This window comes from Taeniopygia guttata, chromosome 8, assembly GCF_048771995.1.
Source record: "Taeniopygia guttata chromosome 8, bTaeGut7.mat, whole genome shotgun sequence".
Taxonomy (NCBI): domain Eukaryota; kingdom Metazoa; phylum Chordata; class Aves; order Passeriformes; family Estrildidae; genus Taeniopygia; species Taeniopygia guttata.
The window spans coordinates 18,291,952-18,305,893 of NC_133033.1; the positions used below are offsets into that span (position 1 = coordinate 18,291,952).

General features: G+C 43.3%; 1 protein-coding gene across 6 annotated transcripts in view; it reads right to left on the reverse strand.

Annotated features, from left to right (window-relative positions):
• The window catches only part of PLPPR5 (phospholipid phosphatase related 5), a 211,675-nt gene that overhangs the window by 49,146 nt on the left and 148,587 nt on the right, over window positions 1-13,942 (reverse strand). The gene's annotated exons all lie outside the window — the stretch shown is intronic.

A 13,942-nucleotide genomic window follows, 5' to 3' on the forward strand; every position in this document is an offset into this window, starting at 1 on the left:
CTCAGAAGAAAGCAGAAGGATCATGCTGATAGTTTTATCTGCTCTTACTGACACATTCAGAATTCCTCAGGGGCTGGAAAGAAACGAAGCAGTTTGCAAGCTGCACTTTCACTGCACACAAGCCTGTCTCACAATATGATAGGAATTAACTTGTGTCTACAAAAAGGCAATATTTGGCAAAGAAGGGCACTGAGGGCATGAGGCTGTCAAATTAAAGGACATTCAGAGAAGAAAAGCACTTGTATACTGATTTAATTCCAGCATTGAGATACAGGAAGGGTAAATAAGGGTAATAAGGAGGAAGTAAGAGAAATCATTGCTTGAGAATAAACTATGATTTCACTGCAAAGCCTGCTGATGTGAATCTTTTTGGGCTTGGCTTTTCTGTTTACTCTGTGCTTTTGTTTTTCTTCAAAGGAATTTGTGCTAGAAGTCGCACATTGGGAGGATCAAAGTTACAAGATGACTTTTGGTAAAAACATTTATATAAAACACTCAGAACTTGACTTCTGGTGCTATCTTGGAGTTAGTGTTCACTGAGTTGCTCTTTGGCACATACAGTTCCTATAGCTTACAGGAAATCTGATGAAATCAGATGTGTTCCCCATTAGCGTTAAACAATCTAACTCTACCTGCTCATGGTTCAAGTATTGTATCTGGAGAAATTAAAGATAACATTTGGAAAGCAAGAATGTTGGTTTTGTAAAGCTGTTTTACAGAGATTCTGCATGATCTCTGTCAATAACTAAACACCTGTATTCTGGTAAGTGGAAAAGCTGAGCTAAGAAAAGCTGTTCAGTTAATATACAAAATAAAATTGCTAAACTCACCTAAATGAACCATTTAAAGCAAATTGCTTTCCCAGTACTACTCAGGACTATTTGCCATTTAGGAGTTGTTAGAGAAGTATGAAATATACCTAATGAAATACACAGCCATACAAAAGTCAAGGCTTTTTTATAAGTCATTCTTTAATGAAAGATGAGGCATTTTCTTGTAAAAGTGTTGCCAGTGTGTATATTTCTAAAGCATATTAAGAAATGTACAATCAGAAGCAGCATGCTGTTCTACCTTCTGCTCATTTCCTTGAAAAAGTTCCTGTCACAAATAGAAATGGTATCTGAAAAGACCCAGCAAGTGCATCTTTTCTAGGAAAAAGAAAAGATTTCCTCTTCATTTGAAGATTTGATTCCAGGGATGACAAGGCAGTTTGCAATTTCAGCATGTCTCCTGATTTTTATAAAAGAGAGGAACAACAGCTTCAAAGGCCCAGCTCCCAAGTATGAAATCCTTTTGTAAATTTATCTCTTGGCTCCTAATACCTGCTTTAATAAGCTGGTGTCAATACATGCATTACACTTGCACATATGAGGGTCACATATAGGTCTGATTGTTGTCTTGACAGCCTCATCCCAATTCCAGCTTTCCCAGAGCCTTCTGGGCTCCCCCCATTATGCTTTACAAACACACACACCCCAGTCACAAACCTGAACTGCAGGCTCCTTGCATCCCAGCATAAGGCAGCTCCCCTGCAAAAGGGGAACACCCATGTTCTGTGCCACGTGTGGAGGCTGTTCATGCAACAGCACGTGCCAGTATTTTCACCAGCTACAAGACAGGATTTAATCTGTAGTTTGGCCACAACAGAAGCACACCACGCAGAAAAAGCTGCAATATACTACCTACACATACTTCTTTGAGGCTACACAGCCGCCTTCTGCACCAAGTGTACACATCCCATTTTATGACATTTCAAATAAGGGCAGCAAGTGTTGATGTTGCACATATCTTGCTACATCAGAGCCCTGTGGCATCCTCTTGAGGGCTTTTAAACCAGCAATGTATGCTGTACATGATCTGCCCTGCACACAGACTAGAAAGGGCTCCATATTTCTCACCTCTCCTTTCCTCTTCCTAACCTCACAACCACCTCAACTGAACACCTATAGAAAACAATAAGGTGACTTCAAACAGACAAAATCACGAACTTTACTCTCAGTGATTACATCAAACCTTGGCTTACAGAGACTTGGGGTCCTTCCTGAATTCACCACCATACACAATGGATTACCACTAGCAAATCTCATGTACATTTACAGGCATCATGCCTGCATTTTAGAAGACAGCAGCAGCTTGAAGCTCATGAACCAAAATCTTTTATTTTTCTAACAATATATTCATCAATAAAACAAATATGAAGGGTCATTCTAAAACCACAAAGCATTGTATCAAGATTTATTATTTTTCAGTGAGATCCTCTCCAGTGGTTTTTTGTGTCTGCAGTGGGTTTTTAAAAGAGGTAAAAGGGCCTCAGTAACTCCTCGCTTGCACTCCACAGTCCCCACCCAAGGCCAGCCCTTCAGCTAGCACAAACCTGAGCTACAGCCCCTGATGTCACTGGAGCTTTTCTGCCGTGCTGCAGATGGAGATTTGGCTCCTGCAGTTCTGGTGTACATGATAGCCCTTTCCAGTACATGATGCTTTATGGAGGCAGCATTAATACAAACACAACTCCTTCCTCTTTGAAAGGCAGACATCTCCTACAATCTGACACCAACAATTTACACACCTGAAGGAACCATGCTGAAATGGCCCAAGAAATTAGTTTATTATTGTTTCATCTTGTCAAGATTGGAAGATTAGAAGGTGTGCATTTGTGAAGCAGCACACAAAGGGTGAAGTAGTGGGAGTTTAGGAGGCTCTGCCAAGGAAGAAGAATGCAAACTGAATGTTTGGAGCACTTGGCAATAGGCCCTGCAAGTCTCTAGGAAGCAGCGAGACATGAGGAGGGAGGAGGAGATGAAAGAAAAGCAAACAAGACAAGTCTGAGCCCTGAAGACAGGCAGGGAGGGGCATCAGGCATTAGTCTGAGAGGAAAAGCAAGAAGTTAAGTTTCAGCCTGCAGCATTGAAAGACAAGGAAACATCAATGGGAGATGTCCGGGAGACAGCTGAAGCACTGAAATCTGGGGGTAAAAATAAATTGGGATAGGACCTACCAAATAGGTGCAGAGGTTAAATCACATAAGAGGAGCTGGCAGGGAGAGGAATGGTCTTGTAAACCACAAGAATCAATAAAACTGAATTTAGGAGGAAAGATGCTGCTTATAGCAATGTTGACTGAAAAAAATTGAATGGGACAATGAAAACCAAGGTAGAGAAAAGTGAATGTGAATGTCTGCATAAATTGGAAATCCTTGTACACACCTTCTTGGAGAACTGAGACAACAGCCAGCTCAGCTACTGTAAACTGGCACAGCTCCACTGTAAGCCAAGGGTACCTTTCCCATCTCTGAGTCAGCCTCAGCAATGTCTTTAGACTTCTCCAGGCTCCTTGTGCACTGTCCCCCAGTACTGTATTAATTGTATCACAAATGTGCAGGCATACAAGGCTAACAGAGTGGTCTTACCACCAACCTTAAGAAGTGTCCATAAATTGTATTTGAGATAGGTAGTAGAAGTGGCATAAAAATATGAATATTGACTTTTATCCATTACTGATAGATGCTCCCATAAAGAAAAAACTAAGGAGGCTTACTGTGTAATTGTTCAACTCAATGATTTACTGTGCAATCCTGCAAAGCTTATCATGTAACTCATTGTGAAACTCCCTGATTTACTGTGAACACTGCAGAGCTTATCACAATGTTTCTGTGGGAAAGACTTGGCACCACCTTGGGATAGGGTTTCACAGACCATTAATGATGACTGACAGGTTCATTTCAAATGAGTTATAAAAGTTCACTCTACAAAATCATCATGCTTTGTGATATTCAGATATTTTAACTTCAGTGCTGTATAAATATTCCTTACCACCAAGAAATTACTGAACAAGCACATGAGACATTTCTCTTTTTATATATTGTCATTAGAGTCAACCTTCACCTTTTCATGGTCCATACATGAAAAATGGCAACACTTCACTTTTTCTTCAGATTGGAGTGGATGAGATATGTACAACCCTTAAACCCAATTATGAAAAGCTAAATGCTCTCAGCTTAGGTAAAATATTTTCAAAATCATAAATCTGCATTTTTGAAGGTTGGGAGACATGTTTATGAAATACTAAGTGTGTGTCTGACATGTCAGATAAAGCCCAGTACAAAATTAATGTAAATGCCACTTAGCCAAATGCTTACATGGTTTCCTTTTTCCTTGGCTGGGCACATTAAACTTGAACAAATAGGATAAACATCTGATTTTCGTGGAATTCCTATGCTTGAGGCAGTCCTGATAAAACTGGAATCAGGTAGTGACAGCTGCAGATAAGTGGGGAGATACCATCAGGTTTGTGGGGCTCAGAACCAGTGCCATGCTAGAACCACACAGACATAGCAAGTCTGCCTTTCTATACAAAGGCCTGAAAAGGAATGGATGAAAACACCACTTGAATTACATGGGAAATATGTTGAAAGTTAAGTGCAAAACTGAAGAGGTCATCCAGCAGGAACCACACCAGTTCAGGCCAATTCACTGTCAAATCTTGCATTCAGCATAGGACTGACTACTTGCTGAAGCACTTGGCACAGGCCAACAACAATTTAAACATCCATTTCCCCTTTCCCCATTTTGCAAACATTAACCTGGACTTTACAAAAGATCAAGTCTTCATCTCATGTGGTCACACTACAAATTACACATTATTCTACAGTGGAAAAGCTTATGCATTAATCTTGTTATCATGATTAAAGGGAAGATCAGGAAATGCTTAATGTCCAGTTTATTTACAACAGCCCAGTCCATGTCATTGTATAGCACAGCCAGGTGGTCTTTCCTTGTGTTGTTCAAACAGGTGGATGCTAAGGCTTGCTTTCCTTATCCTGGATAAAAGCCAAACCTGCTGTAGTCCTTCAGAGACTTTCAGTGCACACTGCACTGTAAAGATGCCCACCTCAGTCCCCAGTGTATCAGGGCAGGCTGCCTTTCCCACTCCTGTCAGAGCTCAGAGCAGCCTTTAGGAAGCAAAATACAACCCTGAGAACAAATCAAACATCCCCTATAAGATGGGCCTGTACACATCTTCCACTCTCAAACACTGTTCAGTGCTGATACAAAAAAGAAACAAGTGTAGCTGTGCTGCCATAACTGCGACCATTCATATTCAGTCAGGTCTGGGCTTGGTAAATGGACACAGGCTGTAAAAACTGCAGCTGAAAATGGCAGCTTGGATACATCTCAAACTGCTCTGTGCTTCTGTAGAAGGGTTTGTTCAGGTAGCCCCATTAACAATCCATGGCTATTCAGGCAGTGGGACAAGAGCAAGAACAAAAGCATGCTTGTGGCATGGAGACTCACACGACCCTAGGACCATGGCAAAGAGCAGTTTTCCTTTACAAATAAGCTGAAGTCACTACTAAGGTGTTTTTGGATCACACTGTGGTAGCCACAACCACAAGAGGAGTCTTAAAGAAATCTGTTTCTAAAAAAACCCACCCAGTTCATTGTTCCTGTTGCAAAAACGCATTTAAACACATTTTTTGCACTGTTAGAAGCAAAGAGAACAGAGCCAGCATAGCTACAGAACTGCCTCAGCTTTCTTTTGTCAATGAATCAGATTTACTTCCATTATTTATACTGGAAAACAGCAGGATTTCCATCTCTTGTAATTAATTTTCAATACTGTAGAAGACCGAGCACCTGATTCACTGACTACAAAAGGGACCAAAGCAGATGTTTCAGTTTAAGTGTGTGACAAACTGCTTAAAGTAATCAGGGCCAAGGAAGTGTGCAGTGGTATCTGCTGTAGGGGCTTCCACAGCATCATTTTCCTCCTCCTCTGCTAACATGAATCAGTGCTGTCTTGCCACTGGACTGGCTGACCTATTAAAAATGTATCTGGACATACAGCTGTAGCCTGTGATATACAGTCAGCTCTGTTCCGTCAGATTGATTTAGAGAAAGGAATATGCTTATCTGGAAAGGTAAAAATCACAAGGCAGAAAAGGAACAGCTGGCAAGTCTTAAAGACAAAGGGGAGGCTCTCTTCAGACACTTTTCTTGTATAATTTATGCTGTAGACATTTTACTCTGTCTAATTGCCCCATTTCAATCTAGTGTCAGTTAATCAATGACTTCTGCATAGCATGGAGGTGAACCCTGGATGCAGAACAAATGCATAAATTTGGTCTGCCTTTTTGCAGGCTCTACTTACAGAGCCTCATCTTTTGCATTTGCTTTCTGGAATTGAAATTTCTTCTCTTTTGACTCATCCCCAGCAAACACCCACGCTCTCCCTCTTTTGAGTCACAGTGTTTTTGTATTTTTAAATCATGATTACACTTCTGTAAAATGTAGATTTTTGAAGTACCTCACCACTGCTTTTTACTATTAATGTTTTATTATTCTGCTATTTTTATTTGGAAGGTCTGCTTCTCAAACCTCTCCAGGTGGTAAGATCCCAGATACATCATGAAACAAACATTGTGACTTTTTGCTTTGCTTCTGAAGTCTTGATTTCATGCCTTTCTTTCCCTTACTCAATATATTCAACCATAGTTTTAAAATGAGAATATATTATCCCAAGTACTTGGAGGGACCCACAGTTTTTTTTCAGCTTCTAGGCTAAGCTACGTAGAGCAGTTGGGAACAAAAAACATTCAAAGATTATGCCAATCAAACACCACACATAAAGGATCTGATTTGGCAGGTGTTCCAGTCTACAACTTTGTGGGATGAAGCCCATATACTTCTGTTACCTTCACACTAATACTACAGACACACATCTAAACACACTTGCAGATATCCTGGAGGAGAACCCTGCACTTATCCCAGAGAAGCACACTCTTGTTTCTTCAAACGTGCCCTGTCAGAATCTGGCAAAATAAATAGAGACTGTTTCATATTTTTTTAAGGAAAACTGGAAAACCTCCCCAAGCAGTAGCCTAACTGAGTGTAAGGCTTCAAACCTGTAGGTAGTTATCCTGTGTCCTCCTGGAGGCCAGATGAGCCCTGCATGGAGTTGGACAAAAGTAACACTGTTTTCCATGTTTTCCTAAATGGTGGAGAAATGCAACATAAGGTGCTTTATTTATCCCATGTTTTTAAATGGCCTACATGTGTAAGTTGTTCTGCTAAATGTATGAAACAGTGCCCCAAGTTTCTTAAGAGCTGGATGTTTATTGAGGAGGTATTTTGGAGAATTTTAACTTAATCCATTCTGCTGCAAATAACTGTAGTCCTTCTCTTGAAGCAGTACATGCAATTTAGATCAAGTCATTGTCTAACACTGTCCCCAAAAAAGGCAAACTAAGAAAAACCCTCCAGTTCTTCTCAGCTCCCACCACCCCGAATCTTTGCGTGTGTGGCCCGCACAAAACACACGGATGCCAGGAGGTTTATGGTTTGATTTACAAAATTCTTGAACAATAGCTTGAGTTTGCACAGAATAGGTTGACACAAGATCAGGCAAGTGAGCAAGCACAGAAACCCTTTGGCTGCACAGGAGATAAGAGAAGAGCACTACCTCAGCTGCAGCTGTGTCAGCTGGGCTTCCACCAGCTGCATCCCTGTCCCCGAGTCTCTGAGGAAAAGTCTGGAACACTAGAGCTGAAAAGCTATTGCAGAAGAATTGCTTCAAGATATTAAATCTACATACTTCCTTATTCTCCTAAGAAATCTTGCCTTTCTAATCCAAAATAGGCTTTAGAGACATAGGATAGGGCAGGCTCCTCCAGGTTAAGTAAACTCCATTACAGTATTAACTGAATTCAACTAACCATGTTTTCTCCCAGCAGGACAGAGAGGCATGATCAGGACCAGTTCCAAAGCAGCTGATGGAGAGAGCAGGGCAGCTTCAACCACGAGTCCCAACATCAGGCACGTTCACAGCGACCACACAGGCTTGGGGCCAAGCTTAGGGCATAATTTGCAAGTCAGGGTCCAAACCAGATACACCCCTACAGACTGCCAGCCAGGTCCATACTTACAGGACAGCTCTGTCACCAAGCCTGGAGGCCATACACCGGCCAGAGTCCACATCAGCAGAGGGCACCCACCAGGAGCTGGAGAGCAGCAGCCCCACGGCACCGCTGAGAAGCAGGGGGATGCAAAGGGCTGAGCTTAAATCCTCAGTCCCTGGAGGGAGTGGGATGCCCCAGGTGAGGCTGCTCAGGGGCATTAATACTTATCAGTGCCTGGAGGCACCTGACACCTAATTTATTGTTCAATTAATTTTTGTGCACATTTACAGCAAAGTAAGGGGTTAGACTGCATTATACCATGTGCTTAAAAAAAAAAAAAATACAAAACCCCACCAAAGCAAACCCCAGGTACCCTAATGAAAACCTTGAGAGAGACCTCTATTAAAAATACCAGCTGTGATATGGAGCCTCAGAGGGAATATGAGGTTTTATTCAATATTTCCTAGTTGAACTCAACATTCTGCTCAGGGAGCTACAATAGTGCACAATCAAAACCTTCTCTTATTTACCACAACAGTCTACTGTATGGTGTCACATTCCTGCTGGTACAGAAGTTATTTAATATCATTTTTTTAGTTGTAAATTACAGCTCCAAAATTTTCCATATGCTTTATTCAATACCCATTGAACTGTTATGTTAATTGTTCCAAAACGGGTGGGATTTGTCATCAAAGAACAGATCAAGACCCCACTAACTTAAAACAGCCTTTTTCTTCTGCCTGAAAAGAGTAGGACTACCTGGGGATATTTTTCCTTTTGCCAAAGGAGAGAATCAGACCGATGAGAATTTGGCTCATCAGGAAGATGTATAATGTATTTTATCTTCAGTTTTTGAGAAAACCCTGTGTCAGAAACGTGTATTGTAGGTGGAATAAATTCACTGCCGTATAAAATTAGAAATCATTCTGAGATCACATGTAAAACAAACATAGTCAACAATAACGTTTTTTTAAAAGCTATTTGATTTGTGTTAATATTCCTTTTCTAATACACTATCATTAGTATTTTATTGATCTCAAAGTTCTTGGTATTTCAAAGGCTCTGATTAAAATTTTCTCCAAATATAAGAAAAAAAATCTATTGTACCAATTATATGAGCAATCTGAAGTCTGTAGACAGTGTCACTTTACAGGACAAAACAGTAGCAAAAGGAAATAAAAGCCAGTGTCAATCTTCAATGAAATTAACACAATTTAATGCCGCTCCAGGCAAAACAATGAAATCTGTAATTTATCAGCACTGGATAACATCACCAGGAGAATTATTTAATGATTAACTACAGTGGGCTGGAGCCTGAGGTGAGGAGTGTTGGCTTACGGCTGCTCTTGGAGTGTGCTCTGCCTCAGAGCTGAAACCCTGGGCACTGGCACTGCAGGACAAACCCCACAGGGCTGTCCGGCTGCCTGCGACACGGCCGGGCCAAGGGGAATATGGAGATGACCTCTCCACCAGCTTTGCAAGTGTAGGAGTGCTCTGGACTGGCAATGAAAGCACTGATGCATTGGAACAGCTTTAAATGCAAAACCAATAAAACCACTCACCAGAGGAAGGGCAGAAGCTGCTCTGTCACTGATGCAGATTTTATCACTGACCCTTATAGAAACAAGATTTCACACCAAGTATTTTTTGCTATAAAGAACTGAAAAGGGAAAGGAACTTCATGTTAGTATTCAATATTGTAGCTTAAGTACTGGCAAATTACATTTCTGTGCTTCATGGAAGCAATCTGCTTCTGTGACTAAACAGATTTCTGTGTCAGAGCTTAATAATGGGGTTCAGAGTGACCAGGGGAAGCCATGGGGAGAGGTGCCACATTTATCAGCCTCCCATGGGGTGCAGAAACAGACAGCATTCCAGAAGGGGGGGACCAACAACCGGTCTGTACCCTAAAAATAAGGAAAAGGGGACTAACTATCAAGCTACTGGAATCACAGAGAGGCCAAACTGATGTAACCAAGAGCAGGCAGCCTTGGGAACAACCTAACATGGTTTGTGGGCACACATGCATCTCTCATCCTTGCATGCAGCTGGGTTGCTCAGCTTTGGTGAGCACTGCTGGGTGTTCCCCTCCCAGCCTCTCCCTGCACATTTCCACAGCAGCAGCATGGGCAGGCTGAGCCAGCCCAGCAGTGCAGGGTGCCTGTGGCCAGCATCTGCAGAGCCACCCGTGTCCTGCCCACCCCAGCACGGCCTTGCTGCTGCCTTGGTGCACAGTGGCCTGGGGCTCACACGCAGGACACAGCCCAGCTGGGCAGGGCACAGAGGTCCATCCCAGCAGTGCCACCCAGCCTCTGCTCCTGGGGGCAGCCACAGGATCCCTACAGACCAGAAAGGGATGAATTCCAAGCAGTATTTGGGAAAGTCAAAGAGCTGTTGGCTTTTCCATGTGGCTGAACAGCTCCCAGCTGAAGTCTGAGCTCCAGACTTGGCCCTGGCCCTGCCACTGTTGCTTGGCTCTTGCCCAGGGCTGCTGGCTTGGTCCTGGCACATCCCAGCTTTAGGATGGGGATTCGGATTGTAGGTGCATGAGAGACTCCACCAGGATGGAGCCAGAGAGCTTTGGAGCAAGTGCATTTCCTCCCCCGGGAGCAGCACTCTGTCTGTGAAGCTATGCCTCTGCATGGCTTTCTATAGCCGATGAGCAAGGAAGACACCTAATTCCTTTTATTATATTTTGTAGCCTGAAGACAGTGAAAGTGTTGAGACAGAAATATCCTAGATCAACATCTCCATCATGGTAATCAAATAGTGCATGGGCTGTTGATTTAATAATGCATTTTTGCTATAGAGATGCTAAGAGTGTGTAAAGTATCTTCATTTTTAAGTATTATAGTCGTTGCAATCCATTGGGACATTAGCTATGTGTTACCTTGGTCATTTTGTGTCTGGGGTTTTTCAAATTTGTCATTTTTATGCACCCTCCAAAATGTCTTCAGACTGGCAGATCCTTTTTCATTGTAACTTCTGGGACGAACATCAACAAAGTTCTCATTACAACAATTAACAAAAGTAATGTTGTGTCTCCAAAAGATGATTGCCAGTAATATCTATACACAGATTTTACTATTCTCCCTCTAAGTCTTGCTGCTGATTAACAGGGTGGGTTTTTTCCTGAAGAATACGTTGTTTTTCTAGTTTGCTATTAGCTTCCACAAATGACTGTGATGCAGTTTTGTGTCTCCAAGCCTACAGTAAATGAGAAACATTTTGTAGAATTTTCTTTTGCTCTTGAATTTTTCAACATGCACATGGGATAAGAATGTAAAAAGACTCCAATAGAATTTTATAATTGGATCAAAACACAGTTCACCCACATATGAGCTGGATTGGTTGTGATAGATGTCAGGAGAAATTCTAAGGCAATACTAAAATTCTTTTATTCCATAACTGCCAAATAAAATAGTACTAAAAGCCTGTGAGCAAAAGCCTCCTGGTTTGGCTGGGATTAAATAGGAAAAGAGTAATCAGACAGTGGATGAGGCATCAGTAAAATCAAATTATGTGAAGCCAAATGATACGATTGCCATACCACCCTCCCTACCTCCATTTCTGTTTCAGTTCTGAACGCATTAATCACGGCTAGATCGTCACACCTTGAACCCAGACCAGGTATTCCACATCCCTGGCAATAACCAAAGGCTCGGGGTGCGATTATCCCCCCGCAGCTCCTCTGGCCGCTGTTACGGCCTCATCAGACCGGGTCAGCCGCCCAGATGGGAGTGGCCGGCCAGAGCGTGGGTCATTTCTGGGTTATTATCTCCCTGAGGCTGAAATACTGACTTGCCTCTTTCAAGAAGAGGCAGCGATGTTTCCTCAAGGGCCTACAGGCCTGGCCCCACCCGTTCTGGGCTGAAGGATCCCACCGGCCCCACACTGCAAAGCCGAAGTTTCCAGGGCCCGTCCTTCAGCCCTGCCCATGGCCGGCTTGCTGCGCGGCCCAGCGCCTCCTGGAGCAGAGCTCAGCCTCCTCTCTGTGCGCCGTGTCCGCAGCCCCGCAGCGCGGAGCTGTCCCACACACGGCTCCGAGCAGGGCTCGGGGGGCGAGCTCCCGGTGCCGCACCCTTCCTGCCCTGCACCGGGAGCTGCGCGCTGAGCCGCCGGACGCAGCCCAGACACCGAGCTCGGCCCCAAAAGCATCAGTGCAGCGCGACAGCCCCGGCCGAAACGCTCCCGTTTCTTCACGGAATAGGAGGAGAAGCCGCGCTGGAGCGCTCACTGCGCCCAAGCGCTCCGAGAGCTGCCCGGGGCAGGCCAGGCGGCGGGGCCGGGATGAGCTCACCCCGCCCGCCCCGGCGGAGATGGCGTCACCCCGACCTGCGCTCCCCCGGCGCCGGGAACAAAAGCAGCGAGGGCGAAGCTACCGCCGGCCCTCCCGAAGCCCCGGTGCAGCCTTCCATTGTTGTGTGCAGTGCCCAGATTGTCTGTCAGCGATGCAACATAATTAATTAGATTTAGATTAGATGAGAATACATTAGACACAGTGAGACGCTACCTTCCTGCCTGTCCATCCCTGGAAGAACTGGGCACAGTTTCTTTCCTTATGCATATTCCCTTAATAATATATTTGTCACAAGGATTCTTCCTACACCCATCTGGCATATAGATATTTTTCCAAATTTGTCATTTTTTATGTTCCAAAACCTATTTTACTTCACATGCTTTCATAATGAAGCAGCAAAAGCCTGCCATAGCTTGATATATGGAGCAGAAATCACATCTGTGCCAGGCTGTTTTCTAATCAGATAAAGCACTGAATACCTGCAGTGCTTTTTCTTCTGGCCTTTGAATAGATGTACCTGAGTGACTTCTAGTGCTCATCTAGCTTTGCATTTACAATTACTACAAAATACCATTCCTACTTCTAGCTTTCATCTAATTTCAGTGCTTTTAAAGCAAAATAAAAAGAACCATTAGAATTGCCTAGTGGTCCCCCACACAATGCAAACCATGGAAAGTCATTCTGCAACTTGGGCATCAGCCCAAACACTTGGGCTTGAACTAGAGTGCACTTTTCAGAAGGACATTTGCCCTCATTTCTCCTTTTAATGCTGTCAATCACACCATAGAATTTAGATATCTGTTACTAGTGAGGAGTGAAATGGGCAACAGAGTGGGGACTTCAGTAAGTTTGCTCTTGCCAAATTTGGGCTCCAGACATAAGGAGAAAAAGAGGCGTGATGTCCCATTTTCACTAGCAGCATGTGTGTGTGCAGCAAAGAACTTCACTTAACAGAGTCCTAGGAAAATGCTTCTACTTTTTTCTGTGCCTTCACCTGTCCTGCTGTGGTCTGGCTCCTCACCACTGCCTGACTCCTTTGCATGCACTTAAACAACAGGCAAGATGGATTCTGCAGGAGATAATTTCATCTGAAGCCACATTAACTCCCCAGACACACTGTCTGCTTCTCGTGGTACATCCCAGGAGAGGCTTCGTTGGCACAGCAGAGACAGGAAGGCTGATGGTTTGTGGCACTCCCCTATGCCAAATCCCAGGAGACACTTCCTCCTACTTTGAATTTCTTCTGTTCATATAAAGCAAAAGGACAATCTGAGGCATTGCTCTCAGTATAGTTCAAAACACAGTTTGAAGTGTGAATTTTTCAATATTTGAAGCATTGGCTTTTATGATTTATTTATTGATATTCCAGGACAGGCATCACAGAGTGAGGCTGGCGCCTAGTCCAAATATAACAACAACCATTGAATGAATAGCAATATTTTCATAGACATTTTGTCCATTACTATGCAGATAAATTTTGTCTCTGTATAATAACACAAAGCTATCAAGACGGTAAGATCAAGCATATTGGAGAAACACTACAAAAGCACTACTCTGAACCAGAACAGTTCATATTGTTTCATTTCTGACAACAGCATGAGCTTTATGAACAGAGCCTGGCTTTATAGTGGGTGTGACTCAGGCATAGGAGGTGTGCAGGGTTTGCTGTCTTTTATCCCTTGAGTCCACCTTGCAATATTGCTGGTATCCGTGTGTAACAGATAGTGTTGTGCACTGGGCTGGAA